The 5,413-nt window shown below is 37.6% G+C and overlaps 1 non-coding gene and 1 pseudogene across 1 annotated transcript; one reads left to right on the forward strand and one right to left on the reverse strand.

Moving 5' to 3' along the window:
- The first annotated feature begins 252 nt into the window (after positions 1-252).
- LOC134368114 (putative P2Y purinoceptor 10) lies at positions 253-1,234 on the forward strand (annotated as a pseudogene).
- Positions 1,235-3,969: 2,735 nt separating this feature from the next.
- LOC134368754 (U6 spliceosomal RNA) lies at positions 3,970-4,076 on the reverse strand. The gene has a single exon (XR_010022464.1). It is a non-coding gene; the product is annotated as a U6 spliceosomal RNA (small nuclear RNA).
- Positions 4,077-5,413: the final 1,337 nt, after the last annotated feature.

The following is a 5,413-nucleotide window of genomic DNA, read 5'->3' on the forward strand; positions in this document are numbered from 1 at the left end:
CACACTTGAATACTTCTTTGGTAAGAAACAAATATACTTGTATACTCAAACATGAACTGATGCCCTTGACCCTATTTTTTTTTTTTTTTTTTAAATTTTATTTTGTCGATATACATTGTGGCTGATTATTGCTCCCCATCACCAAAACCTCCCTCCCTTCTCCCTCCCCCCTCTTGACCCTATTTTTACAATATTTTCTGCAGAAATTATCATTATAATACTTTGCCTATGGAAGCAACATAAATTCTCAAGATGGGAAGTAATAGCACAAACAGTACAAGGGCAAAATGCACTTATCTTCAAATGCCTGTTCCCTCTGTGCAACCACCTACATCCTCATATTCATCCCCGGTCTTCTGGCCAACAGTACAGCCTTGTGGGTTCTGTGCCACTTCATCAGCAAGAAAAATAAAGCCATCATTTTCATGATCAACCTCTCTGTGGCTGACCTCGCTCACGTGCTGTCCTTACCCCTCCAGATTTACTATTACATCAGCCACCACCGCCTTTCCAGAGGGCCCTTTGCCTGCTGTTCTTCTACCTGAAGTATCTCAACATGTAGGCCAGCACTTGCTTCCCGACATGCATCAGTCTTCAGAGGTGCTTCTTTCTCCTCAAGCCCTTCAGGGCCAGAGACTGTAAGCATAGGTATGATGTGGGCATCAGTGCAGCCATCTGGGTCATTGTGGGGACTGCCTGCTTGCCTCTTCCCATACTGAGAAGCGCTGGTTTAGACAACAACATCAATTCCTGCTTTGCTGATTTAGGGCTTCACCATATTAGCATGGCTTCCTCCATTGGCATGGCAACTGTAGCTGAACTTGGGGGGTTTGTATTGCCTATTGTAATTATTACTTATTGCACGTGGAAGACAAGTAAATCTTTACAGGAATTCCATGTTTCCCCTCAGAATACCAAAGAGAGAAAAATGGCTTTGAGGATAGTCTTGATGTGTGCAGGTGCAGTGGTGTTTGTTTTGTGTTTTTCCCTTTATCACCTTAACTTCCCATTCTTTATGATGGTGAAACAACGTGTCTTTTCGAACTGCTCCTTTATGAAGAGCACTCTATGTTTCCACGTCATTTCCCTGTGTCTTGCAAATCTGAATTGTTGTCTTGATCCAGTAGTATATTTTGTGACTTCAGAATTTCGTGATCAATTTTCAGAACATGGCAGTTTGGTTCTTCAGTCATGTATGAGATGCAAAGGCAGTTCTTCAAACCGTTCCTCTTGAATGTTGGGACAATTCAAAGACAATGTAATCAAATAATTAGCTAGAATAATCTATATGTTCTATTAGTTTTCCTATGTAACTTTGGAGATGTTTCTTAAAAAATGGTGGCCCCTCCCTTCATCCTCAAAATGGTCCTTCTGAAGGAATTATCCACTCCTATATTTTATGTCTAAATGTAAACATATTGTTCTTTGGAGCATGTGAGAAAATATCTTTCTTTATAGAAAGGTATGAGCAACAGCATGAATCACTCACCTGTTATTCAGCAACAATTCCAATCTTTCTACCTTCTCCTGAGAGAAACAAAATGTAAATTGAAAACAGGTGGACACAGGTGAATAGTTCAAACATTGAAAAGTGTATATCAGAACAATATGACCCTATCTTTATTTAGAAAATATATACTACTTGGGCAAATTAGATTAAAAAGGAAAAGCTTTTTAATATTAGTATGAATTAGGGGAATTAGTCTCCTTATAACTTGGAATATCCATGAGATTTTTCTTTCCTTGGTGAAACAAACAATTCAGATGAACCCCAAATATCTCAAAAGTATTATGAGACTCACACTAAACACATACACCTCAAAATCAAAACAAAATTGTGTTCTAACATATTTCCCCAACCTTAGTTTCAGAGTTTACAGTGAAGGCTCTTTGCTTGAATGGCTGTGAGTGTGTGTGATATGACACATATTTGCATATACTAGCATTCATTCAGAAAATATTTTGTTACATTTGTTTATTAAAATCAACTGTATCATGGTCTGCCTAGATTAATTGCTCTGTGCACAACCTCAATTACTTCACTTGATACACTTAAGTCAATGAGTTAATGAAGAGTCAAACATGCATATAGTTTTTTAGTTAATAAACTCTAGTTGGACCTCATTTCTCACAAGCAAAGATATATGTAAGGAGAACACAGGTGAACTGAATCCTATTATAATTGCAGAATGGAAAATTTCTATTTTTAAAATCTCTGTGGTTAAATAATTTTGTAATACAACTCACTCCCATTGGAAAATTTGAAAAAAAATTTCATATATTGGGTTTCATTAAAATGACATTTTAAAAAGCAGTGTTTAGTTTTAAAAAATTATAAGACTTATTTCCTTGTCTTTATAAGATTGGAAATTCAAATCATATTTTATTTGTGTGAATTTATTTGTAATGGAAATTGCTTATCAGAACAAAAGCAGATAAAATTTATCACCATATATGGGGAGAAGGGGAAGCAGAACAGGATAAAACCTAGGTTTTCTGAAATCTGCAAGGGATCTTTATTTCAGACAGTTGTATTCTGTAGAAATGACTGTGGCTCTTTAGGTATCTGGCCATTTAAAAAACCATTTTAGGGGCAAATGTTTCTAAAATATATTTTTTCCTCATTATTTAAGCAGTTTGTGTTCAACAAGGGGGCATGATGTATGAAGGAAGCACTAATACAGATTCAGAGGGCCAAGATTCTAGTTTCAGGTCTGCCACTGATAACCTATGCGACCTTGGGCAAGTTATTTGTCTCTGGGTTTCAGTTTTGTTATCTGTGCATAAGAGGCTGAAGTAGGTGGCATCAACATGAGGTACATTTGTTAAAAAAGTACTTTCTAGAAGCTAAAGAACTTTTTTTGTTGTTAGTATTATTATTGCTGTTATTATTTAAGAAGAGCTTTAACTCTAACATTTAATACAATCTTTTCAGTATGACTGAGGGTCATCATAAATATCAGTTATTGTACTGTATACATTGCTTCTCTCACAGCTATTGAAATCTGTAGGAATGTTTGTACCTACATTAAAATGGCCCCATAAATTTTTAGTTCCTGTTTTTGATTATATAGTACTTATATCTGCACCTTTTCAAGCTATCAGTTCTCACCATTACCATTGTCAGTGGGCCTATCTAAAGAAGTCCCTATCGTTTTGATTATTGCTTTCTAATATTTTGTGGCTTTGAAAACACACTAATCAAGCTAGTTAGAACAGGGTTTTCACTTATCAAAAATGAGTAAAACCCTGATTATTTTATTTTATTTGGAGACAATATTGTGGAAAAGGAAAAGTCTCCTTTGGAACATTGTATGGGTTTTAGTTTGTAGACTTTATGGTATCTATTTTGGCAATTCAGGACTATTCTGCTTCCTTCCTGGCTCTGTCAGCTCTGTTTAGATAGGTGAGGTTTCCAGATATTCACGTATATATAATATAATTATGTATTTAAATTTCCAAAATCATTGCTTGTTTTATCAAGAAATAGTATATTCAAAACTACTTTATTGCTCTTAGTGAAGTTATTTTCTATTTGCCATAATGCTCTTAAGAAAATATCTGCTCACTCTGGCCATTGATTCCTTCCTCTTTAGGGGCACTTTGTTTTTTTTTTTTTTTTTTTTTTTTAATTTTATTTTGTCGATATACATTGTGGCTGATTATTGCTCCCCATCACCAAAACCTCCCGCCCTTCTCCCTCCCCCCCTCCCCCCCAACAATGTCCCCTCTGTCTGCCCGTCGCATCAACTTCAAATAATTGCGGTTGTTATATCTTCTTCCCCCCCCCGGTTTGTGTGTGTGTGTGTGTGTGTGTGTGAATCTACACATCAATCTTTAGCTCCCACCAACAAGCGAGAACATGTGGTATTTCTCTTTCTGTGCCTGACTCGTTTCACTCAACACAATTCTCTCAAGGTCCATCCATGTTGTTGCAAATGGCAGTATTTCATTCGTTTTTATAGCTGAAAAAATATGGAACGCTTCACGAATTTGCGTGTCATCCTTGCGCAGGGGCCATGCTAATCTTCTCTGTATCGTTCCAATTCTAGTATATGTGCTGCCGAAGCGAGCACTTTAGGGGCACTTTGTAGAAATTCCCCCATGTACTTGAAATTTTATTTGAGATACATACATTGATCCACTTTTTAAAAAAATTGACTGGTTGTTTTCATGAATAATGAACATTATCCATTAGGTTTGGAGAAGCACAGAAAACAGGCTTACCAACTCTCTTGAAATTATCAGAATTCTACAGAAATCTTCAATTTACTCCCACTTCTAGAGGAGGGGCTATATGTATTCACCTTGATCCAGTATTTCTGGGGCCAGGCAAATAGCCAACCTCATCTCTCAACTGCCTGATTCTCAAAACACTAGAGTGCAGGAGCTCTAAGAATGGCAGGATTGGGTCTATAGCTATAATTGATTGACAGTAATTACAGTTGGGTTTGATAAATTAAAAATTGCTCTAGCATCAATAACTGAGGTCAGCTGAATTCCCAAGGCCCTGGGAGGTTGGGTATGTGGCAGTAGTCACATCCCCCACATCCGGAAACATTACTAAACAGTTTACTTTAGGCCTAGAGTCCAAACATGGTGTCAACTCATAGAGCTATAAGTTAACCTAAAGAATGTTAAAATAGATGATGCTACTCTTATCAATTTAGCAATTGTTTAAAGAGCAAGATGTAAACATTAACTGATCCCTAACTCATGTCATGGCAGGCAATCTGATTAAGGGAGTGGTTCCTTCTCCTGCCCTTTTACCTTCCCTTTTTGTGATTATAAAAATAATGAAGTTCTGTTTCTACCTGGAAGCACTTCCCAAGATAACTTGGTAGTGTCTTCTGGGGCTGCAGTCACTCATATTGGCTCAATAAACTCTTTGTTGTTTGAGCCATGCCTCAGTTTTCTTCCTCAGGTTGACAGCTTCTAGTCCCATCTCTGCCCTTTCTTAACTGTGATCTTGAGCAAGACACTTTACCACTCTGAAGTTGTTTTCTCACCTATAGTATGGTGATAATAATATCTGCCCTTTCTTCTTCACAAGACTTCTGTGACGATTCAATAAGAAAAGTAGATGAGAATTCTTTTTAAACTATGACTATTGAAACATGAGGACACAGGGAGAGTGTTTTAGTCCGTTTAGTGTTGCTATAACAGAATTACCTGAGACTGGGTAATTTATAAAGAAGAGAGGTTTATTTGGCTTACGATTCTGGGACAGCTGCATCTAGCGTGGGCCTCAGGCTGCTTCTACTCATGGCGGAAAGTGGCAGGCAGCCGGCAGGTACAAGCAGGTCACATGGCGAGAGGAAGCAAGAGAGAGGAAGCTAGAGCCAGAGAGAAGGAGCCAGGGTCTTTTTAAGCAACGAGCTCTCACAGGAACTAATAGAGCGAGAACTCAGTC

Source organism: Cynocephalus volans, chromosome X (genome assembly GCF_027409185.1).
Source record: "Cynocephalus volans isolate mCynVol1 chromosome X, mCynVol1.pri, whole genome shotgun sequence".
Classification (NCBI taxonomy): domain Eukaryota; kingdom Metazoa; phylum Chordata; class Mammalia; order Dermoptera; family Cynocephalidae; genus Cynocephalus; species Cynocephalus volans.